This window comes from Equus asinus, chromosome 11 (genome assembly GCF_041296235.1).
Source record: "Equus asinus isolate D_3611 breed Donkey chromosome 11, EquAss-T2T_v2, whole genome shotgun sequence".
NCBI classification, from domain to species: Eukaryota; Metazoa; Chordata; class Mammalia; order Perissodactyla; family Equidae; genus Equus; species Equus asinus.
In genome coordinates, this window is record NC_091800.1 from 31,199,395 (window position 1) to 31,224,661 (window position 25,267).

Here is a 25,267-nt window from a genome sequence, read left to right on the forward strand (position 1 = left end):
TTCTCAGAGGATGTTTGTCCCTTAGGAATTTTAAAGAACAAGCTAGCATGACAAAACAGCAGTGTTTGCAGCACAGCCGGCTCCTTGAGCAGGCAGTAGTGTTAAAAGTCAAACTGACTGCCTTTGAACCAGGGCTCTGACCCATCAGCAGGATGCGTGGCTCTGAGCAAATCACGGAGCCTCAGTGCATCTCTGTTTCTGAATCTGTAAAATGGGGAGAGTACTCTCTATCTCACAGAAGGATCATAAGGATAAAATCCATCACACATAGAAAATGCTCTCTACAGTGCTCAGCACATTCTAGGCTTTCAAAACAACTTCTATGAGTTTTTATATTTTGTGCTTTGGTTCTTAAACTGAATGATGGACCACACTTAAGAGAGAGTCTCAAAGGAGAGAAGACTGTTGTGGATTTTTCCCCCTCGACTTTGCATTCAAAAAGTAAAAAAAAAAAAAAAAAAAAGACTGTAATGCAGCTCCCCAGGGCATTATGTTGGTGAAAGGAAGGAACTCGCTGGTTCTCCCTTTGAGCCTGTCAGACTTTGAGGGATATCTGAAGAGTCATCCCCATGAAAGGAGAGGCTGGCGACAGCATCCCGCTCCGCCGTGTCTGCTCGGTTTAGGGACGGCTGGCCTGCAAGATCGATAGTAGCTCAGGGCAGCCTCTTGTACTCCAGCCCACCCCACACATCGGGACTGCCTATCGCTTCTCAGCGCTGCTGGCAAAAGTCAGGATTCCTATTTTATGCTCTGGAGAGGCAGATTCGGGGAGCTGTGGCTTAACTTACCCTTGGGGTGGCAGTTGGGGGCCCAGCAGTTCTCATAAGTAATTCACAGACTGCGGCCATCAGAGAGCGGGGCCGACACCCAAGGGCGACCAAGGATGAGCTCCCTAGGGGCAGAGTTGTCCAGATCAGTTAGTGTAACAGGAAGGGGCTTCTGCCCTGTAGTCCGCAGCCTCATCGGCAAGCGGCATTTATTCCGCACCACGTAGAGGGTTGCCAGACTTAGCAAGTAAAAATACAGGCTGTCTAGTTAAGTTTTCAGCATCTGTTCTGAACCCCAGCTGGTGGGTAAAGTAATCCCTGTCACTGTGTGGGCTGCCACCATGGGACCATACGTGACTCCCAGGCTTGTAGCTCCCGTGCATTTCGGAATGGGGCGGCGTGAGGGGTGAGGCTGGGAGCAGATGCTAACTCCACTCAGTCTGCAAGTCTTTTTTTTTTTTAAGATTTTTTTTTTTTCCTTTTTCTCCCCAAAGCTCCTGGGTACATAGTTGTATATTCTTCCTCGTCAGTCCTTCTAGTTGTGGCATGTGGGACGCTGCCTCAGCATGGCTTGATGAGCAGCGCCATGTCCGCGCCCATGATTCCAACCAACGAAACACTGGGCCGCCTGCAGCGGAGCAAGCGAATTTAACCACTCGGCCACGGGGCCAGCCGCATCAGTCTGCAAGTCTAGTACATGCATGTATCATCTTCCAAAGCACCCGGGAGGTGTGGCCACGCCTCTTCCCATGGGCCTGCGCATGAGTATATCAACACTACTCAGCCTTTAAGGTCCAGCTCTTGGGGCCGGCCCCTGGCGGAGTGGTTAAGTTCAGGATCCGCTTTGACAGCCGGGTTTAGCTGGTTCTGATCCTGGGCGGGGACATGGCACCGCTCATTAAGCCATGCTGAGGCGGCATCCTACATGCCACAGCTAGAAGGACCCACAACTAAAAATATATACAACTGTGTACCCCAGGGCTTTGGGAAGAAAAAGGAAAAATAAAATCTTAAAAAGAAAGATCCCGCTGTTGGATGAAGCCTTTTCTGACGCCTTCAGAAAGAAGCCAAAGGCTTTACAGGGGCCGGTAGACCTTCCACATACTCCCTCCTCCCTTCCATCTTGGCTGCATCTCCCATCGCTTCCCCTCGGCTCACTCTGTCCCAGCCACACTGGCCTCCTTGCCCTTGTTCGCCCAACAGGCTGTGCACACTCCCTCCTCATGGTCTCTACCTTTGCTGTTCCCTCTGCCTGGAATGTATCACTCTCTCTCCCCCTCAGCTCCTTGCTGTAGTGTCACTTTTCAACGCGGTTTCTGCTGACTGCCCTGTTTACAGTTTCAGCCTCTTCCCAGCAACCCCTGGCCGCGCCCCTGCTTTGGTTCTCTCCTTGGCACTTAGCATCAGGTAATATACATATTTTTTTTACTAACTTTTCTTATTTATTGTCTAGTTTCTCCCTGTCCCCATCCCACCGCTGACCCACAGAAACATAAACTCCACGAGAGAAGGAATTTTTAAATCTGTTTTATTTCACTGCTATAGCTCTAGTACCCAAGACGTAATAGAGTCAATAAATATTTGTTGAGTGAATAAACGGATTTTTTTCTTGTATATTTTCACAAAACATTATACAAAAATCTGTAACTCCACCTTGTTTATTTTCTGATGTCCACAGATCGGCCCCCCTGAAGACTGTGTGTTCTAGTAAATAAAGAATGAATATGCCAGGGAAATGAGGCAAAAGAAGTGAGTCATAGCCCTTGTCATATAACAGGTGCTTGGTAAATACTTGCTGAGTGAATAAAAAAGGAAAATTCTAAAAACACACATGCACAAACACCAGAGTGAGGATCGAATAGGTAATCCTGGTGAAACTCAGTGCTGACCTTTGCAGAGGGTGCAGGCACTACAGGAAGCAGCTATTCCTCCAGTGGAGGTGGGGCACGGCCTGACCGCCCCGCCCCCTCCTCCGTTCCCGGGCTGCCCTCGGCCCAGAGGTGCACACATAAGCTCCAGCCAGAGCGGTTGGTGCAGCCTCTGGCCGTGGAGCAGAGTCAAGTTAACTGGCTCCTGTGCGGACTGAACCCAGACTGGGCCTCATTAGCACCAGCTGCAACCCACCAGTCGCACACAGACTCCATGAAACAGAGCGATCACAGGATGGCTGGGCCAGGCGCATGAATAAACCAACAGACTCGTAAATAAATAATGCAATATTCACACGAGGCACAGGGGTTAGCAAGACTTCCTGAGGAAGGCGTTGAGTGGGAAAGGAAGAGCATCCACTTTTTGTCCTCTCAGCCAGGGAAGGCAATGCTACCTCTGCGTGTTTCAAAGAGAAGCATTAGTTCGCCTCAGCCTGATAACACTGGCAATTTTTGACTCGGGGTTTTGCTGCTGTTGCTATCGTGCTTTTGACTATTAAAAGAAATTTCTTTTCCATTTTAATTGTAAACACCTTGGATGCAAGGAGGCTTAATTTTGTTCCCAAATAAAAAAGGCCTGTTACACTATTTCTTAAAGCAATTAAACAACCCTTCCTCAAACCTCAGCCTGCAGGAAACTTGCAGCTTCCAGAGGTGGCATACTGCCAGGGATCTTTTAGCAAATGAAGGGGAGAGCCTTCGGACTCATTCAAAGAGAAGGATCATGCTTTTCACCATCCACTCCTTTGCCCACGAAGCTGTTTAGAGAATGTTGCCACAGCCCTGAGTGTGACTCAGCTAGGTGGTTTTCTCAGTCCTTGTCCCCATACAGAGCCTGACGCAAGGATTACAGTGTAACTACTTTATTTGGGAAGTGAAACCCTGGAAAGGTGAGGGTTAGGAGGGAACCGGGAAGACAGGCAGGGTAAACAAGAAGCAATGTGATGCAGTGGTGCTACCCTGCATGCCACTTCTCAGTGAGTGGCCAAAGACACAGGCTGCTCTGCAGGTGTGTCCCCTCAGCCCAAGGGACTTCTGCAGCTTTGCCAGGAGAAATCGAACCTCCACGTGGAGAGAGAAAGGATTCTTCATCTCTGTTACCTGAAACCAAGTTTACTCCCAGGGAGGCAACACCCTTCACTTCTGGGTGTCACTTGGTCCTTCTGGAGCCACTCAGGAAACAGTTCCCATGCCCATGGCTGTGGCATTGTACCCAAATCCTGGAGTGGAGTGCAACTGGGCAAGAGTACGCTTGCAGTGAGGGTGTGAGGCTCAGGGCCTCACCTTGGCGTCCAGGCAGTTCCAGGGCTTGGCAAAGGTGACAGTGCTCTTGGGGAGCCCCTGGGGGTGGGCAGCACCTTTGGCAGCAAAGTGGGCATGAAGGGAACCTGAGGAGGCCTTCAATGTTTGGGTCCAACACAATAAAGATCTCAAAGAGTTCTTCCTACTTCCAAACTTAGCACAAAGCCGTTTACAGAACATCATTTGGAATCCATTTGTCATGCCTTTAGGCTCATTTGTTTGCTTAAATCCCAATCAGGTCAGAGATCCACCTGGAGCCATTCTGCTGGATCACTGCTTCCCGCTCTTAGGGCCCCTCATTGGGTACCATGTTCCCAGATTCCTCCTGCTTTGGCCCAGGTGGCCCCTTTTTTCTTTCCCGCCTAGCCTCTTTCCTCATTGGAGGACTGAAGTTCTCCAAGGTTACAACTGGGCTCTTAGGTTTCAAGACTGTGACTTTGAATGATACACAAGCCTCAAGAAAGATGGCTCAACCTCTCAAGGTAGCAGTTGTGATTAAGTTGGCTCCCTCGGGAAATGGATCCGAGATGGGATAAGAGACAGGGAGAACACAGCTCAGCGGTGGCCCATCTGGGTTCAGAGACAGTCCTTGTGACAGTCTTTGCTCCTCATGGCTCGCGTGCCAGGCTTTCCACTTGCAGAGGCTGGTGGTAGAAGTCAGGCGCAGAGGGTTAGCAGAGAGCCTCTGTGAGGGCTGGGGAGGGGCTTCCAATAACATGTCAAGACGCTGATGGCTGTGGATTCTATGGTGTAAGACAGGGCAGGTGGTTTGGATCCATTTAGCAATTTGTTTCAAAAAGGCGATAGAATACGCATATTTTTCCATATAGAATATGCATTTTTCCATAGACCATTCATCACTTTGCACTCGAGCACAGCTAAGGTGAGTGTGTGTGGGGGTGTGTGTATGTGTGTGTGCATGTATTAGGGTTATGAGGCAAGAATAAACCTGAAAAAAGCCTTCACCCCAGCCCCATGACAGCACAAAGAGAATCAACGCAGTAGGCTATTTCAGAGGCGGCAGATGAATAGAAATCTCTCTGCTGCCGCCCTGTGCTCAGAAGAGACAGGGACCCTTCCTGCCCTTTAACTGTTCTGCCTACAAGACCCATTGTAATACTTTTTTCAGGAGGAATTTGAAATTAATTTGTTTTCCCTGCATCTTGTCCTATTTTTATCTAAGTGCTAACCGTTCATTCAAAAATAAAAATAAAGGACTGTACAAGAGGCATGCAACTGCCTTTTATACTTAAGGATGAAAAACTGGTTCTGAAGGAGGTTAATGTTGTTATTCCAGAGAGATAACCCTGGTTGCTATGGCGAGGAGTGTTCTGTCAATCACCCCGATGAAGGTGGCTCCTCTTGCGAGAACAGCCTCTATTAGAGCTGCAGCTGGAATATATTTGCCACTGAGCTTTGACTCAGATGTTTAACTTGGTGGACAGGGCTGTGTTTCATCAATTGGAATATTGTAGTCTTGCAAGGTAGTGCCTGTAGAATGCAGCTGAGTTAAACTGAATGGTCTCCCAACGGGCCAATTTAACCACCAGCCTAGGTGTTCTTTAATCTCTAAAAAAGTAGGGAAGGATTTGGGCAAGAATAGAGCTAACCGTGACCAACAAAGGAGAAGGTCCAAAGAATATAATATGTGGTGTGATTTGGTTTGTAAAATGGGAGTTCTTGATGGATTCGTTGATTGATTGACTTTTTTGAAAAAAATTTCAATGGTTTTGACCTGTGGCGTTCACAGCTTAATGATCTGCCATTCCTGCTGAAATTTATTCAGGCAATAATCCACAAGAAATTGGTTGTTTTCAGCAGTTTATGACTTGTTATTTAACATTTAACAGAATGGCTATTTATTTTGGAAACAACCAATTGTGAGAGGTTTATTGCTATTGTAAACCATAATCAACTGCTTGTGTCATTACTAGTTTTGCAAGAGATAAAATGGGCAGCTGCAAGGGGAAATTGTTGAGTGGCTTAAACATTTGCATGTGTGATTCTACAGGAGCACTGCTTCACCTCCAAGTTCGCCTGCATTTACAGCAATTGTGCACTTGCCTTCAGTATGAAATATTTGGCCTTCTGGTTAAAATTGCATCCAAATAAGATAATGCTCCAGAAAGTCTCTGCAATTTTTTTTTCAATCACTTCCATGGAAAAAGAAGTTAAGATTTGGATGAGCCGGGACAATGCTGTAGATTACATTTTGTTTATCCTAGTATCATACCAAGAATTAAGTTTCACTGCTTTTATAGAAATCCAAGTGTTTGAGTGATTTATTCCACCGAACCCTCAGAGAGCTCCTTCTGTCACCAGGGTTTCTGCTTTAGCGCTTGCTGCTGGGCTGTAGGATTCACTGTGGTGGACTAAGACTGAGAACGTGATTAGATCTCTGAGTGGCTGTGCAGCCCAGAGACCTAGGGAGCTCGCGGCCGTGGACTGTGATTTATAGAGGACACCATGTGCATCAAAGCCACACAGATTCTCCTGGGCAAGTTTGGTCTGGGTTGTTTGGAATTTCTGCTGGGAATCATGGAGTCCTAGAGCTGACAGGGGCAGGGAGGGGAGCGAGGGGGCTCATGGTCCCCAGTGGATAAGTATTGTGGTCCTGCGGCAACAAAACTAAGGGCCACTGTGTGCAAATCCTTGCATCTCTCTGAGTCTCAGTTCCCATTTTTAAAAATGGAGATAATTATACCATGTCTACTACTATAAAAAGGTTATCCTGAGAAACAAAAAGAGTGGGATAGAAACCATCAACAAAATGAAAAGACAACCTAATAACTGAGAGAAGATATTTGCAAACCATATATCTGATAAGGGGTTCATTTCCAAAATATATAAAGGACTTATACATCTCAACAACAAAAAATCCAACAACCCAATTAAAAAATGGGCAAAAGATCTGAACAGAATTTTCTCCAAAGAAGGTACACGGATGGTCAACCGGTACATGAAAAGATGTTCAACATCATTAACTATCAGGGAAACGCAAATCAAAACTACAATGAGACATCACTTCACTTCTGTCAGAATGGCTATAATTAACAAGACAGGAAACAAGTGTTGGAGAGGATGTGGGGAGAAGGGAACCCTCGTACACTGCTGGTGGGAGTGCAAACTGGTGCAGCCACTATGGAAAACACTATAGAGTATCCTCAGAAAATTAGGAATAGATCTACCATATGATCTAGCTCTCCCACTGCTGGGTATTCATCCAAAGAACTTGAAAACGCAAAGGCATAAAGATATTTGCACCCCTATGTTCATCGCAGCATTATTCACAATAGCCAAGTCTTGGAAGGAACCTAGGGACGAATGGATAAAGAAGATGTGGTATATATACACGATGGAATACTACTCAGCCATAAGAAATTATGAAATCCAGCCATTTGTGACAACATGGATGGACCTTGAGGGTATTATGCTGAGTGAAATAAGTCAGAGGGAGAAAGTCAAATACCACATGATCTCACTCATAAGTAGAAGATAAAAACAAGGACAAACAAAAACATAGCAACAGAGACTGGATTGATGGTTACCAGAGTGGAAGCCGGGAGGGAGGAGGGCGAAAGTGCTAATTAGGCACACATGTGTGGTGATGGACTGTAATTAGTTTCTGGGTGGTGAACATGATGTAATCTACACAGAATTAAAAATATATTATGATGTGCATTTGAAAGTTATATAATGTTATAATCCAATGTTATTGCTATAAAAATTAAAATAAAAAATAGAGTGGGATAATATATCCAAAAGCAGATTATGACAGGGTTAAGATAAAGTGCAATGCTTCAATGATCAACATTTTGTTCTTAGTTATTCTGCTTGTTGACAAGTAGGCTAAATCATTTAAAGAGCTACAAAGATTTTGTTTCAACACATTTGATATTTGGAAATTTGTTTTGCAAGCATTGAGACATGACTTCCTTAATCAGAAGTTTTTCTAGGCAGGACCACATATTTGGTATTTTCTCTGTAGGAAAAAGGGCTATAAGAAGGGAGCTGCATTTTCCTCACCCTGCTGCACCCGCAACTTCCGTTGAGGGTGTGGTGGCGGTGGAGGAGGGCGCGATCCTTATGGGTAGAGCCTGCATTCCAGACCACAGCCTCTGGAGGGCCTCCGAAGATTCAAGGGATAGAAAGAGCCAAAGAGAGACAGACAAGGGAGAAGTCAGGGCCAGAAACAGATGCACAGAAAGACAGACAAAGGAATACAGAAAGAAAGAGAGAAGAGGCAGCTCTTTGGGTCTTCTGGGGCACTGAGGGAGGCCCTTGTGAGTAGCTGCAGGATTTGACCAGAAGGGAGGAGCCGGAGAAACAGAAAGAAAACTGGAGAGTGTCTTTGTTTTGCGTGGAATTGCTGCAAAGGGAAAAATCATTTGCAAAGATGATAGACCTGGAATTTAAAAAAAAAAACCCTCCAAACCCCCATGGCTTAAACCAAGAAGCACAAAAAGGTCTGAGAAGATTGGCAGCGTCCTTAGCAGGGTGCACGCAATGGAGACAGCATAGCTGCCCTGTGGGAGGAGGGTTGGCGCTGTCAGGATTCAGAAACCCAGCCCAGGCCCAGAGCCTTCCCATCCCTGCCCCACAGGAAAGGGGACCAAAGCCACCACATGACAGGAATGCCAAGGGGCCTCCATCTTTTATTATCTCGCAGATTTCTAGTGCAGAAATAACAGTAATTGCCACCTCGTACTTAGCATTTATCGTGTATGAAGACTGTCCTGAATGTTTTTCATGCATTATCTCATTTATTCCTCATACAACACAATTAGTAGGGACTATTACTGCTCCCATTTCACAGAAGGCATCGCATTTGTCAGGACATATTCTTAAGCATTCTGATATAGATAATATTTAAGGAATTTTAAAAGAAAAAAAATTCCCGTAACTCCAAACATCTTCACATATGTAACCAATTTTTTTGTATAATTCCAATTATAATGAAATTATACTCTATACTCCCATTTTTTTATATATGCACCATCATATCATCATTATTTTAGGTCTCCTTCATCTCTTGAATGAAAGATATTGACATGAAAATTATCTGACTGTCCTGCATCAGGTCCCTTGGGGTCTGCGTTAGATCTATGTCAACTCAATGAATGTTTGCTGGGTACTTCCAATATGCCAATTGCTGTGCTAGATCCTGGGTAAACAGCCAGCCCCTGCTGTGAACACACATCCCACATCCCTGAGGCAGCCTCTGCACTAGCCCGGGCTACAAAGCCTGGTCCAGATCCTAGCACAGTGAGAATGATGGTGAGGACTAGATTCAAGGTTGCCTTTACTTTTGTTTCCCCCTGAGGCAGCTAACAACCAGTAGTATGAGGGATAAGATGAAGATGTGGGAGGGTAAACGGGGCTTCCCATGCCTGTGCCATTTCTCACAGGGCACACCCAGTGTTTCCTGGTCCTGCCAGCTGGTGCGGATTTGAGGTCCATTGGGATGGAGAAGGGTAGAACTGCTGCCTCACTCCCTTTGTACTCCTAGCCTCATCAGCCACCAGAATGATGGATACAACCAAACTAGGCAGTAATCCTGCCACTCAGCCTGGAATTTCAACGTTCTAGGCCAGCATGGTCCATTGGAACTTTCTACAATGATGGAAATGTTCTAAATCTTCACTGTACAAAATGGTAGCCACTCGGTGCCTGTGGCTATTGAACTCTTGATCCATGGCTACTGAACCTGAGAAAATAAATTTCTAATTGTATTTAATTTTAACTAATTTAAATTGATATTTAAACAGCCACAAGTGGCTACTGGCTACCATGTTGGACAGTGCAATCCCAGGCTTTGAGATTCCAGGTGGGCCGGCTCTGGAACAGTCTCCCTTTGTCTGTTCAGTTTTTCTATTCATACCTCTTAGGAATGCTCTGTGGGCAGACCTGGGTTGTGTCCTTATGCCCTTATGCAGCCCTGATTTTCACAGCAGTTTCACGTTCGTTTGCTCTGTATGTAGGTGGCAGGAAACACAGTAGAAGACCTATGGGCATCAGGCACATTGTTTCTTGCAAGCAACTGGAACCAACTCGGCCTGATTTAAGCAGAAAACAAACTCATTACAAGGATATTGAGAGGCTCACAGAATCACCAGGGAGGCAGAAGAACCAGTTCAGGGTCCTGCAGCTAAGACAGTGGCTTGGGTCAAATGGGGATGTCACAGTCTACATTGCTGATACTGCTAACTTCAGTTGCTGGAGCCACCGGTCAGGCTGGTTGCCAGTGCTGCCCTCAAAGACTCATCCTTCTGCAGCCACTGCCAGAACCCTACCGTCCTCATAACTCTAGGCCAGGTTGGTGGTGCCTGGGTCATCTCCCCTCCTGCCAGCTGCACAGGAGGCTGGCGAAGCAAGTAGTGCCATTTTCAGCTTCTACAATGGGAGACAGACTACCTTAGCTCAGGGAATTCCACAAAGCCAGGAAGGGGGCTCAGAGGCTCGGTGATGAAAAGAATGAATATTCCTGCATGACCACCACACAACACTTACCCAGATCTCTATCGAGGCCAGCAAGATCTGCAGTTCCTCAGATTCAGTAAAGCCTGTCTGTGAATCTCACCAGCCAACGGAAGCTGCGCAGCCAAATCCCATTGCACTGGTCCCCCTGCAGAACTGCTTTCCCTGAAGGCCACTCAGGTGTGATGCTGTGGGTGGACAGTAAAGGAGGTTATACGGCACAACCCCATGAAATGTATTATGTCCATCCTAAGGCCATTGTTCACTACCCCTCACAGAGTTGGGTTGGCTTGCTGGAAAGCTTTGGGCCGAAGCCACGGCCCACCTGAAGCCTGAGAAGACCCAAGAGTAGTATTTTATGCATAAACCTCATTCTTTGTTTTTTCTTACCTTTCTAACCCTTTCCCCTGATTTTGTCACTTCTTTTAAAGTAAGTGGTTTATTTTACATTTTAATTGTGCACTGTAATTCACCTTACCTCCCTTTCGGAGCATGTCAAAATAAGAATAGAAAATGATACGAGCTCACAATTATGCCAAGAGGTCGTTTCAACTGCTAAGGAAGCATAAAGAAGGCCCAGCGGGCTCTGCGTGGGGAGGTGGGCAGGGGAGACAGGGCTGGGGAACCCTCCTGAGACGGGTGACCTTTGAACGATGGAGAGGTAGACATTTATTCATGGAAGGGACAAGGCAAGGGAGAGCCTTCCAGGCAGCACGAGCAAAACCAGTATTCAATTTTGGTTTCCGTTCTTTTTTCCTACATAGTTGCTACTGCAATCCGGAGGGGCGATTTTAACGCACAGCCTCCTGGAAGGTTCTCTCTGACTTACGTTCTTGCCTTTCACAGTTTTCTGATTTTTCTGTTTCCAGGGGCCCTGGAGCAGAGTGGGAAAGGACTCCGAGGCTGAATTAAGCGGCTATCTGCCGGCCCTGTTGGATCCCATCTGCCCCATTTGGCCGCCATCCCCGAAACAGGTGGGCCTGGCACGCAGCTCAGGCCCATCAGCTAATTGTGGGCGGCTCTGAAAAGGCCCATTCACTCACTTCAGAAGGAAACACCCAAATAAATCCGCCCTCTTTGGGAGATTCAGCAGCCAAAGTCGCTTTCTGGAGAGCGAATCGTGCCAGGCCAATTCAATCTCCTTGTCTGATAGAAGGAAAGTGCACGAGATCAGGAAGGAAGCAGGAGATGCCACCTGCGGGGCCCAGGAGAGCTTTCCGCTCCGGCGCACGCGGGATTCTCATCAGCGGAGCAGAGCGGCAGGGTGACCGTGGAGTGAAATACAGTTTGGGGGGAAGGGGGTTAAGTGGCACTTTATGACCAACACGCCCAAGGCCAGATCGTCCAGGGTGAAACCCAAGCTCGGGGGCCAAGATCAGAGTTGGCTGTTTCGAAGACTGTGCTGAGACTGAAGGCTCCTTTATTTGAGGATTGGGTGGTCTTCCTTGTGGACTTCAAGCAGCTCATGGAGTAAGCTCTCACATTACGGGGTGGTGTGGCCACGGGGCCCACCGCTGGTTCCAGGAAGCCCTCTGGGCCCCGGAGCGAGGGCTCCGCAGATCTAGGCCTCTTCTCTCCTGGGCCGGACTCCTTCTGTGGGAGTGTTTTAGAGAGCCTGGCCCTGGTTGTCTTGGGTGCCAGCCAGACAGATGGGAGATGCCAACTCCCAGCTTCCTGCTAACTGGGTGATCGCAGGAGAATCACTTGCCCTCTCCAGACTTCAGCATCCTTATCTGTGAAATGGGCATAATTCTATTCATCTTTTTGTGTACTCATCATTAGAGGTGAAAATGAATGTAATATACACAGGCCCTGCACTCAGTAGGCACTCAATAAGTGTTATCTCCTTTCCCTGCTAACCCCAGCTTTCTCAGTGCTCCCCGAATGGTGTGTGCCCAGTGAACCTCCACTGCTTACATTAGCCTGGATACCCGCCATGGCAGAGGGTCTGGATGAAACAGAACTCTCTGAGGGGCCCAGACCCCAGGCTGGGAGCTGTGTAACATGAGACACAATCAACCTGAAAGGAGAGCACACAGGAGCATAATCACAAGCGAGAGAGCCCCTGGACTTTGGTTTTTTGTTTATTTTTGTTTCAGCTTGATTGGGATAAAATTCACATATAACATTGTGTAAGTTTAAGGTGTACAATGTGGTAATTTGATACACTTATATGTAATCATTGCAAAATAATTACCACAATAGGGTTAGTTAACATTTCCATCACCTCATATAATTACCTTTTCGTTTTTTTGTGGTGAGAACATTTAAGATCTACTCTCTTAGCAACTTTGAAGTATACAACACAGTATTGTCAAGTAGAGTCACTACGATATATATTAGATTCCCAGGACTTACTCATCTTATAACTGGAAGTTTGCGCCTTTTGACCAACATCTCCCCATTTATCCCATGCCCTAGCTCCTGGCAACCACCATTCTACTCACTGTTTCTACGAGTTTGGCTTTTTTAAATTCCACATATAAGTGAGACCATACAGTGTTTGTCTTTCTCTGTCTTATTTCACTTGGTATAATACCCCCGTTTCATCCATGTTGTTGCAAATAACAAGATTTCCTTCTTTCTTATGGCTGAATAATATTCCATTGTATGTATGTACATCTTCATTATCCATTCATCCATTGATGGACACTTAGGTTGTTGCTATATCTCGGCTATTGTGAAAAATGCTGCAATGAATGTGGAAGTGCAGATGTCTCTTTGATATTCTGATTTCATTTCCTTTAGATATATCCCCAGAAATGGGATTTCTGAATCATATGGTAGTTCTATTCTTAATTTTTTGAGGAACCTCTATATTGTTTTCCTTAGTTGCTGCATTAATTTACATTTCCACCAACAGTGCATGAGGATTTCCTTTCTCAACATCCTCACCAACACTTATCTCTTGTCTTTTTGAGGTCAGTCATTCTAATAGGTTAGGGTGATATTTCATTGTGGTTTTGATTTTCATTTCCCTAATAAACCTGTTAGCTATTTGTATGTATACCTTCTTTGGAAAAATGTCTGTTCAGATCCTCTGCCCATTTTTTAATTGGATTGTTTTTTTGCTTTTGAGTTATATGAGACCTTTATGTATTTTGGACATTAACCCCTTATTAGATATATGATTTGCAAATATTTTCTCCGATTCTGTAGGTTGTCTTTTCATTTTGTTGATGGTTTCCTTTGCTGTGCAGATTTTTAGTTTGATGTACTCCCACTGGTTTGCTTTTGCTTTTGTTGTCTTTGCTTTTGGTGTCAAATCCAAAAAAACTCATCACCAAGACTGATGTTAGGGAAATTACTCCTTATGTTTTCTTCTAGGAATTTATGGTTTCAGATCTTATGTCTAAGTCTTTAATCCATTTCAAGTTAATGTTTGTGAGTGGGGTAAGATAGGAATCCAATTTTATTCTTTCATATGTGATTATCCAGCTTTCCCAACACTGTTTATTGAAGAGACTATCCTTCCGCCATTGAGTACTCTTGGCTCCCTTGTCAAATATTAGTTGACCACGTATACAAGGATTATTGTCTGGGTGATCTATTCATTGCTAAATTGGGGTATTGAAGTCCTCTACTATTATTTTTGTTTATTTATTTTTGCTGGGAAAGATTCACTCTGAGCTAACATGTGTTGCCAGTCTTCCTTTTCTTTTCCTTCTCCCAAGCCCCAGTACATAGTTGTATATTCTAGCTGGAAAACCTTCTAGTTCTTCTATGTGAGGTGCCACCACAGCATGGCTACTAACAGACGAGTGGTGTGGTTCCATGCCCAGTAACCAAACCGGGGCCCCTGAAGCAGAGTGCACTGAACTTTAACTGACAGGCCACCAGGGCTGGCTCAAGTCCCCTACTATTATTGTATTGTTATCTCTTTCTTCTTTCAGATCTATTAGCATTTGCTTAATATATTTAAGTACTCAGATGTTGGGTGCATACATTGTTTTATTCTCTTGATGAACTGACCCATTTATCATTATTCAATGACCTTCTTTTTCTCTTATTACAGCTTTTGCATTAAAGTCTACTTTTTCTGATATAAATATAGCTGTCCTGACTCTCTTTTGGTTTCCACTTGCATGAAATATCTTTTTCCATCCCTTTACTTTGAGCATATGTGTGTCCTTAAAGCTGAAGTGAGTCTGTTGTAGGCAACTTATAATTGGGGTCTTGTTTTTTTGTTTTTTGGGTTTTTTTTGGTGAGGAAGATTGGCCCTGAGCCAGCATCTGTGCCAGTCTTCTTCTATTTTGTACGTGGGATGTAGCCACAGCATGGCTTGATGAGCGGTATGTAGGTCTGCCTCCAGGATTCGAAACTGTGAACCCTGGGCCACTGAAGCAGAGCACATGAACTTAACCACTATGCCACGAGGCTGGCCCTGGGTTCTTGTTTTTTTATCCATTCAACCACTCTTTGCCTTTTGATTGGAGAATTTAATCCATTTACATTTAGAGTAATTATCAACAGGTGGGAACTTACTAATGCCATCTTTTTGTTTTCTGGCTGTTCTGTAGTTCCTTTGTTCCTTTCTTCCTCTCTTGTCCTTTGTGAATTGAGGATTTTTTGTAGTGGTATGCTTTGATTCTTTTCTCTTTATTTTTTGTGTATCTACTATACATTTTTGCTTTGTGGTTACCATGAAGCTTATATAAATATCTTATAGATATAACAGTGGATAACAATTTAATTTTGATCTCATACAAAAACTCCACCTTTTTACTCCCCACTTTTAATGTTTTTGATGTCACAATTTACTTCTTTCTATTGTGTATTCATTCACAAATAATTGTAGCTATACTTATTTTTTGACATGTTTGTACTTTAACTTTTTTACTGGAGTTAAATGGTTAACACACTACCAGATTACAGTATTACAGTATTCGGAATTTGATTATATACTTACCTTTACCAGTGTTGTATATTTCCATATGTTTTCATGTTATTAATGAACATCCTTTCATTTCAGCTTAAAGAACTCTTTTCAGCATTCTTTGTAGCGTAACTCTAGTGGTGATGAACTCTCTCAGTTTTTGTTTGTCTGGGACTGTTTTTCTCTCTCCATTTCTGAAGGAAAACTTTGCTGGATAAAGTATTTTTGGTTGGCAGTTTTTTCCTTCAACACTTAGAATATATTATGCCACTATCTCCTGACCTGTAAGGTTTCTGCTATGAAATTCACTGATACCATCTGGGGGGGTTCCCTTGTAAGTGATAAGCTTCTTTTATCTTGCTGCTTTTAAGATTCTAATTTTTCACTTTTATTATAATGTATCTTGGAGAAGACTAAAAAGTTGAATTTGTTTGGGGACCTATGAGCTTCATGAACTTGAATGGCTGAATTTCTCCCCAGATTTGGGAAGTTCTCAGCCATTATTTCTTTGAACAAGCTTTCTGTCACTTTCTCCCTCTCTTCTTCTTCTGGGATGTCCGTATTTCACAGATTGCTTCTCTTGAAGGTATCCTATAATTTACACAGGCTTACTCCACTCTGTTTCATTCTTCTTTCTTTGTTCTCCTCTAACCAGATAATTTCAAAGGTCCTGCCTTACACTTCATAGATTCTTTCTTCTGCTTGATCCAGTCTGTTGTTGATGCTCTCTATTGCATTTTTCATTTCCTTCACTGTATTCTTCAGCTTCAGAATTTCTATTTTTTTATGATTTCTATTTCTGTGTTAAATTCCTATTTTGTTTGTGTATTGTTTTCCTAATTTTGTTGAATTATCTTTCTATTTTTTTCTAGTAGCTCATTAAGCTTCCTTTAAATAGCTATTTTAAATGCTTTATCAGGTAAATCACAGATCTTCATATGTTTGGGGTGGGTTACTGGAAGATTATTGTTGTTCTTTGGTAGTATCATGTTTCCTTGATTTTTCATATTCCTTTAAGTCTTGCAATGATGTCTTTGCATTTGAAGTAGCATCACCTCCTCCAGTCTTTACTGACAAGTTGGGGGAGAACTACCTTCCATCAGCCCTGCTAGGGATTCTGAGGCTTTCTCAGACCTTTTAGGGATATGCCTACTCCACACTTCTTGCTGTCTCATGGCAGAATTCTTAAGCTTGTATATCTTCTATTGATCCTGCAATGCACCAGGCCTAGTCCTGACAGCCTCCCTTTTGTTTTCCCAAGGGTGGTGCTAAATGATCAAGTTTGTGGTCTCTCCCATGCCTGCAGATTCAGGATGGCTTTCTGCTCATGCTCACTAGCCATCTGTCAAAGCTCACTCTTGCTGCTGGTAACAGACAGGGAGACAGCCAGGGGTTGGGGGTGGGTGAGGTGCCTGGAGCACTGGGGGTACCCATGTGCCAGTTGGGGGATTTGTGGCCTGGGTGTCCCAGCAGCTCATGAGTGGGCCTCCTGATGGAGTCCATAACATGGTTAATAGGCTCCATGTCCCTTTGATATGTTCCTTCCCAAGCCCTGGCTGTTATCCTCTCAACTGCTCACTGGCCCCAGTCGTGCAGCTCACAACTCAGTATTCTGAACGGGATGAGAGAAAACAAAGCAGCATCCTGCACAGCTGGGGGAGCAGGGTGCTCATTCACATGCTCTTACTTTCCCCTGTGGGAGAAATCACAGGCCAAGAAGGGCTATCTTGGCCCTGAGCTGAGCCACCCTGGAGGGGAGTGGTGGTTGACATGGGCAAAATCAAACTGTTCCTCTTACCCTCTCCAGTGCTTCCAGTCTCAGATTTTTTTGCTCCAATCGTGTCCTGGAACATCTGCACTGGACTTTTGCAAAGTGGAAGTCTTGTTTGTAGGTGACTGTCTAAATCAGTATTCTCCTGGGGCTCCTAGACTGCAGCTGAGAGGAGCTTTAGCCAGTGCATGGGCCACTTCAAGGTCCACAGGCAGGACCGTGGTCTGTATGCCTATTACCTGATGCACAGGTGGACAGGACTCCTCCTGGGTTCCTTGGTGTATGATGCTGAATCCCACAACTCCCACAAAGGCACTTTTGTCCATGGGTGGATGCTAAAGTGTTGTTGTTGAGTGGGGATATCGTGGAGAGATGTCTTATCTGGTCGGCCATCCTGCTCCAGTTGGACTTCGTATTAGTCAAGGGTCTCCAGAGAAACAGAACCAATAGGATAAGTATGTATACATAAAGAGAGTTATTTTAAGTAATTGGCTTACATGAATATGGAGGCTGGCAAGTCCAAAATCTGATGGGAGGGCCAGCAAGCTAGAGACTCAGGGGAGAGTAAATGTCTTAGTTCAAGTCTGAAGGTCGTCTGCTGGCAGAATTCTTTCTTGCTCAGGGGTGATCAGTCTTTCTACTAATTTCTTCACCTGATTAGATGAGGCCGACCCACATTCTGGAGGCCAATCTGCTTTACTCAAAGTCCATCAAATCAAATGTTAAACTCAGCTAAAAAAATACCCTCACAGAAACATTCAGAATAATGTTTCATCAAATATTTAGGTACTGTAGCTCAGCCAAGTTGACACATAAACTTAGCCATTACAGACTTCACACTGCACCCAAGTGCTTGGGGGACCCTCGTTTCTACCTCTTGCCCACACTGGGTGATGAGTTTTCTTTCTGTGCTTCCAGAGAGCATAGTGTCTTCTTAGAGACTGGACTTATGACTTACCCAGCTGGGCATCCTAGCTACTGACACAGGGCCAAGCACACAGTAAGTGCTCAATAAATGTTGGTTGAAGAACTAAGAGATTGTAGGTGCTTAGTGAGCCAGCTGATAACCCCTCTGTTGCCTTCTCGAACCAGGAGGATGCAGGAGCCCTTCCCCTGGGCCCTACATCTGGATGTAGGAGTGCACGGCAGTGTGGAGCCTGAAAGCCAGCTTTCTGCGCTAGCTGTGTGATTCTGGACAGCTTATTCTCCTCTCTGGCACACAGCAGGCACTCAGTAAACAATCACTCACTCAATAAAACCAGAATTAGCCAGAAAAATGCCTGCAGGAAAAGTTGACTAGACGCAGTGTGCATTCTGACTTAACCCCAGAAGAGGCTGGACGAACCTTCGGTCCAGGTTTAGGACGAAGCATGATGACGTTGAGGAGGGCGATCAGGGTGCTGTCATTCGCGTCTCTGCTAAGTGTTAGACACATCTGATTCTGTCGTTTACTCATGATGACTTGCAAGGGAAGAGAGGGGATTCTTAAACTTTTTTGTGCCATGAGCCTCTGGGCTCCTTTTCAGAAAAAAGTTTTCAAATGCATACAATAAAATATAAATAAGATTACAAAGGAAACCAATTAGCTTAAAATACAGTTTCCATAAAACTAAAAAACATTTATGAGAATGTCTTTGCCTCACTGTTAATACATTAAATATCGAGATTTAGCAGCAAGTCTAAAAACTATAGTTTTGCAGTAGATGAATAGAAATGATAGGTAGAGATGTCTGCAATAACTGGAACCTGACATGAACATATCTGTGATTTCTTCTGCTGCAAAAGTGTCAGTTGCTAACACAACCGTGATTTGTTGCCCACATTCATAAATTGAAGAGCATGAGAAATTTTAGTTAGAGATGAGTGAAAATAAAAATAGGTTTTTTTCCTATCCAAGTCCATAGACCCCGTGTATTCCATCCACAATTCCCTTGGCAGTCTATTAATAAGGCAAATGTTTTTATCCCCAATTTACAGATGAAGAAACAGGAGTTCAGAGAAGTTAAGTAACTTTTCAAAGATCACACAGTACATAAGATAGCCAGGGTTTAAACTCAAAAGCATCGCTTGCCCCCCTAAAGCTTGTTCTAGTTTCACTCTAGCAGTGCTTCTCAATCTTTAATGAGCATGCTAATCACTTGGCAACCTTGTTAAAATGCATAGTCCTAGGTCCCCCCTAGAGATTCTGATTCAGGAGTTTTGCTGGGGAGGGTCTGAGATTCTGCGCTTCTTACGAGCTCCCTGGTGATACAGATGCAGCTGGTCTTGGGACCAAATCCCATTCAAAGTAGTGAGGCTATCAGTAGTGGTCCAGTCCCAGAGCCCTGGAGGGAGGAAGAGACGCTAACTCTGGGCATCTTGTACTGAAAGTCAGAGTGCCCTCGTGAGCAGGACCTGCGGGTACAGGCTTGCTCTCACCATCTCTTTTTGCTGTCTCTTCTCCCCCTTTACTCGCCATCTCTCCTTAAGCTGCCTGCTTTGGATGCGATTCTCCTCCAGGCTGAATTCCCCGAATTCCATTTTAAGCTGGTTTCACTTGGATAAAAATGCTGCAGGGGAAGGAGAGGCCCTGGGTGAATAATCTCAGTCAGGTCCTGGAAATGGCCTTGCCCATGGCTCCCCGGGGAAGAGCTGAGAGACCCTCCCACACGGCCCCTGGGACCTCAGTCCGTGCTGCCTTGCAGAGCTGCGCTCCTGCAGAGCCCCTGATGACAGGCCCGCTCTGTGCACTGAGCCTACTTCTAGTCCAGGGATGCTCAGCCTCGGCTGCACATGGAAACACCAAGGGGCTTTAAAAATTACTGCTGCCTGGCTCCCGCTCCAGAAAGTCTGACAGTCTGGGGTGGGTGCTGCCTGGACATTAGGAGTTGTAACAGCCACAAGTGATTCCAGGAAACAGCCAAAGGAGAGAATCACTGGCTTAGTGAAAGAAATCAAGCAAGTACACAGTTCTGGAGGGCCAGCTGTGCACCAGGCACTGTGTTGGATGTTTTACATGCATCTCTTTATTTCCTCCCCACAGCAATCCTGTGCAGTGGGAGATATGATCCCCATTTTACAGATAAAGAAACCTAGGGCTCATAGAGGTTAACTACTTTGTCTAAAGCCACACAGCACGTAAGTATATGAGCCAGAATTTAAATCCACATTAGTCTGTCTCTGGAGCCTACGTTCCTAGAAACCTGCCATCTCCTGGTGGAAGGCGCATGAAAGTGGTAAAAGTCTCTCTTGCCTTCAGACCTGACGTGGTCCCTTTTAACTAACGGTGTGTATCCTCTGTGCTGTGATCAAGGGCCTAAATAATGCCATGGATCTGGAAAGCCATCAGACTGCACGTAAAGGCAGCCTGAAGATCCACAAGGACTTTTCCAGTTCCAGCTCCAGCTTCTTAAGTCTATTTGTCACAAAAATGCCTCCTGCTCATTTTGCTGGATGTCTCCTCTGGCATTCTAAATGCAGCATGGCAAGTGACAAATGTCCTGAGTGGTAGGGAGGTCCTTGGACTGTGATCATGTTGGAATGAATGACCACCTGGAAGAGACTTAATAAAATTCCCAGCATCCACTCTAAGCCGGGAGTGAAGTTCTCAGGAACTTAAGCTAAGAATCTTAAGGGCACGTTTTGCTCTTGGCTGGGAATGCTCCCTGGGAGGCAGCAAGATCAGGGGAAAGAGCACGGACTTCATGGTTAGGCCACCTGGGAGCAGCTCCAACACCACCCCTTCCTAATTGTGATTGAGAAAGGTGCTTAAGTTCTTGAACCCCTTCTCCATGGATGACATGGAGATTAAAATACCTCGCTAAGTGGGTTGTTGTGAGGATTAACGAGATAATCTATATAAAGAATGTTTGGCACAAATAGGTGCTCAATTGACAGCTGTTACTATCATAACTTGCTTTGCCATAAACCTGGCCAAAGGGCTGTTTTTCTTCTGTAAATTCTCTTGGGTTGATTTTTCAGCTATTATATGACAAATAAGAATAAATATTCTTATTTAGTCACAAGTATTGATAATCAGTTATTTATCTTAGTAAAAATATTCTAATTTCATTACAAGGTCATCGCAAAGTACTGTAGTCTGATTTCCAGTCTAGAGATCTGCGTGTTTGTCCACAGGCGTTTCCTATAAGACAAATTCCTAAGGTTCCATGTTAGGATGTACTGGAAGGAGCCCCAGAAAAAAGAAAATGGTTGACGTTTGGATGCTGGAATTATTGGCAATTTGTTATCCATTCTTTAAAAAATCCATTTACTGTTGTAATACTTGTACAGTACTTGAAAGAAAAAACCAGTAGAGCCAAAGAGACAAGCAGTAAAAATGAACATTTTTGGAAAAGCTACCATGGACAAGCATTAGGCAGGCACATGCATATCTATGAAATCATTGAACTCCCCAGGTAACTCTCTGACGTACCTATTATTATACTCATTTTAGGGGTCAGGAGATAGAAGAGAGGCTACAAAACTTCACAAGATCACTCTGCTAACAGAAAGTGGATCTAAACATGGGTCTGAGGGACTCGGGGACATGTGCTCCTTCAACAGCTGTGTGCCCCCTAGAGAGCAACTAATTCAAGTGGCTCAGAAAAGGATGTGTCCTGCCTGGAGTCACAAAGCTCATTAGCTTCAGTCCTCAAAGTTACAGGTTCTCAGGTATGTTCTTTCTTTGAGAAAAATTGCCATCTCTAAACATATTTTTATTTATTTTTGGGGGGGTAAGATTAGCCCTGAGCTAACATCTGTTGCCAATCTTCCTCTTTTTGCTGAGGAAGACTGGCCCTGAGCTAATATCTGTGCCCATCTTCCTCTACTTTATATGTGGGATGCCTGCCACAGCATGGCTTGACAAGTGGTGCCTGGTGCCACGTCCACACCTGGGATCTGAACCGGCGAACCCTAGGCCACCGAAGCAGAATGTGCACACTTAACCGCTGCACCACCGGGCCAGCCCCATTTAAACATACGTTTTAAAAAAGAAAATACAAAATGCTCAAATAAATCTTTATTGAATAATTTAGGAGAGACATGCAATATTATCAGAAAATGCCTTGATAATAACACAAAGATTTTTTGCCCCTCCCTTCTGAAAGCACTTTGGATGGGGGATACAGTTTCCCAAGAGGCATCGCGTAAATATTAGCACCAGGAAGAGAAACACTAGGCACCACCCTCCTCTGAAAGCAGATCAAATCGGCAACATGTGTAGGTGTGTCTGCTTAATGGGGTGGGTGGAGAACAAGACCAAAGATGACTCCGTATCAAGTGAAAAACATCTTCATACACAGCTGAACATATGCAGATGCCATTAGAGCAATGCAAGTCACATGCAGATGTCACCTGGCAGCTTGGTACCTGGCTCTGTACAAACACTAACTAGCTTCAAGACATAGTCGGACACATGATTGGCTGGGGTGCAAAGGGAAATCTGAAACCCATCGTGTGGTAAGTTTGCAGCATGGAGCCTATACAGAGCATTCTATGCACAACGGAGTATGTGCTCGACGTTGGCTAACTCACACACTGGGCCCCAGAGAGAAAACTTAAAACAATGCAGTATTACCCAAGATAGATTGAAATGAATAGAAGATGTCCCAGCCACCGCAAAATGGAGCAAAGATTCATGTCTGGAGCTGGAGATAAAAAATAGCAACTTCAAAGTCTGTGCTATTAGGCCATGAGTGAGGCATTTCACTCATTTACAAAAGAGAAAGGTTCAACACTCTAGTGACTCTGTGCAAATGCAGAATGGCTCTTGGATGAAAAATCAATGTTCCTATTCCTCGCAAAAATATTAACAATGCCTTGAACAAATACCTCTCTTCAAGGAGTCCAGAACATTCCATGCATTTCTCCTCATTATTTCCTGTTCCTTTCTCAGTCTCACTGTCTCGCTCTGTGGGCAGGTAGGTGGGTGGTACTCCAGGAGAACACGAGGCGAGACCAGCTGGGAGCTGGACCAGAGCTCATGGATGGCCCGGCAGGAATTACACTCCAGTGCCCGCTGCTGTGCGTGCATCGCAGGCTGACGCAGGTCTAACTGGCGCAAAAGTGGAAAAAAGACCAAGAGTAGGAGAGAACAAAGGCAGCTTGGCTTATTACGAGAAAGAAACACTTCCACTGCCCTTGTGGATTTGTAACTCCCAGACGGCAAAAACCTAAAGCTCTGTCTTAGGCTAAGAAGCCTTGAGAACAAGAAATGGCTGCTGTTGGGGGTTGGAAGGGGGACACAAAACCTAAAGTTAAGCAAAGTCAACTGCCGCGCGTTTCCTCATTGAATCTAGAAAGTCAGAATCTTTGTTGTAACCCGAACACTAAAGGGATTTCGGCCTTTTTTGGTTGATCAACTTGTCCCCTAAAGCCAATTTATACCACGGAGTTCCACTGCAGCCAGTGAATGAGGCTCTGAACAATTACTGCCTGACCTCCTGCTGACCTCCGCTAACTAGGTGTTCGTGGCTCCAAATTTTTCTGGCCAGTTTAGACGGGTGACAAATTTGTCAGCCAGATTGTTCTTCTTTCACCAGGAGTAACTGTCAGCCAGGCTTTGGGGGAAAACACCCTTCTCCCTTGATATTAAGAAATACACGAGGCCCCCAGACCTGCTGACACCAGACACTTGACTCAGCCCTGAGGGAAGAAGCTGTAACAAACTGAGAGCGTGACTGAGCCCCACACAGACCCCAGGAACTGCCCGTAGGCATTCCTGTTCTGCTGAAAATTCAGTCCGAAAAGGAAGATGGTAATACATGAAAATAAGCTATTTGTCTTTGTTTTTCTACATAGACTATATGTAGGAATAGCTACTTCACACGTATTTTAAGCAAAAAATTCAAAGTAATAATTTCATCACTTCATGTTTTCAAGTGTTCTCAGATTTTTCCCTTTAGTACATTTCTTAAAATGTAACATCCCCCACTCCATACATATTCCTGTAGTTTTCGTATCTTGGTAATATGTTCTCAATTCTGTCTGCACAGAAAACTGATGTGCATTCCTAAGTCCCATCTACAGACTCAAGGATAACCTGTTCACCGTGTGATTCTGTACATTGCTCTTCATTCACCAGGCTGCTGTGAAAAACACATTTCTCCCCTGATGAAACAGAATCCAAGCTTGTATTTTATGGTAGACAGACCTTTACGGTATGTCAGCCCCACAGTCAGTCCTCCTTCCCCATCACAGGATGGTGCCTCCTGACAACACGAGAGCCTCCCAGCCCAGCTGAACAACTGCAACATGCACCGTACCCACTGAAGGTCTCACTGGCACTGGTAGACAATTAAGATGTGACCATGTCACGGGGGAAAGAGGATGAAAGGACGAGAGGGGAGAAACAAAGAGCAAATCTATGAGTGCTCTCCTCTTCTCAGGAGTTGGAAACTGAACAGCGGCCTTCTCTTCACTTTCACTAAGTATGGGATCCAGGCATTTGCACAGACGTATTCAATAACATATTCTAGGGGTGACAGTTTGGTTGTGTCAGCATTTCTCTTACCAATGCCTATGTTTAGAGTTCCTTATGCAGTTAAAAGTGCTGCAGGCCAAAAATTGATATGAAGATCCCGAGGCAAGAGGGAAGGAAACAAACCAAGGAAGCATGCACTTTCTTTGGTATTTGCATTACAAGATAAATTCAAAAATCCATTTTAAAGTATTATTGGGCTTATTTCTACTGTTTTTCTTTGCTTATTTTGGTATGAAGGGTAAAAACCCAAGTTTCATTAATGGCTTCTAAGAAAATCCACGTCTATGATTTTGGTTTCTGACAGTTGTCCTTAGAAGTGAACCAATCAATACTGTGTTCTGAGGGACAACCAGGCCAAGCATCTCACGAAGCAGAGAGGCCTAAGAGAAATAAAAGCAGTACCTGCATGAGAGCTCACAGTGCAGATGAAGTTGTATAACACAGAAGGTTAGCGTCTTTTCTTCAAGAGCTGTACAAGGGAAAAAATTGAGTGTAAGTTCAATTCTAGTGAGTCAGATTTAATTATAACTGCGTTGGGAAAACTAAATAGATAAAAGTATCTTACAGTCTATCCTTTACAATTTTAAAGCATAACACAACAGTGTGTGTGTGTTTGTTTATATCCACATTTTCACATATTGGACTAAAAAATATCTGTTTACAAGGGAAACAAAGCCCAA

General features: G+C 44.5%; 1 long non-coding RNA gene across 1 annotated transcript; it reads right to left on the reverse strand.

Moving 5' to 3' along the window:
• Nucleotides 1–901: 901 nt before the first annotated feature.
• LOC139039793 (uncharacterized) lies at nt 902–24,983 on the reverse strand. The gene is made up of 4 exons (XR_011492998.1): nt 22,937–24,983; nt 10,508–10,662; nt 9,879–10,053; nt 902–4,740 (listed from the first exon to the last, which is right to left on the reverse strand). It is a non-coding gene; the product is annotated as an uncharacterized lncRNA (long non-coding RNA).
• Between the last annotated feature and the right edge of the window lie 284 nt (nt 24,984–25,267).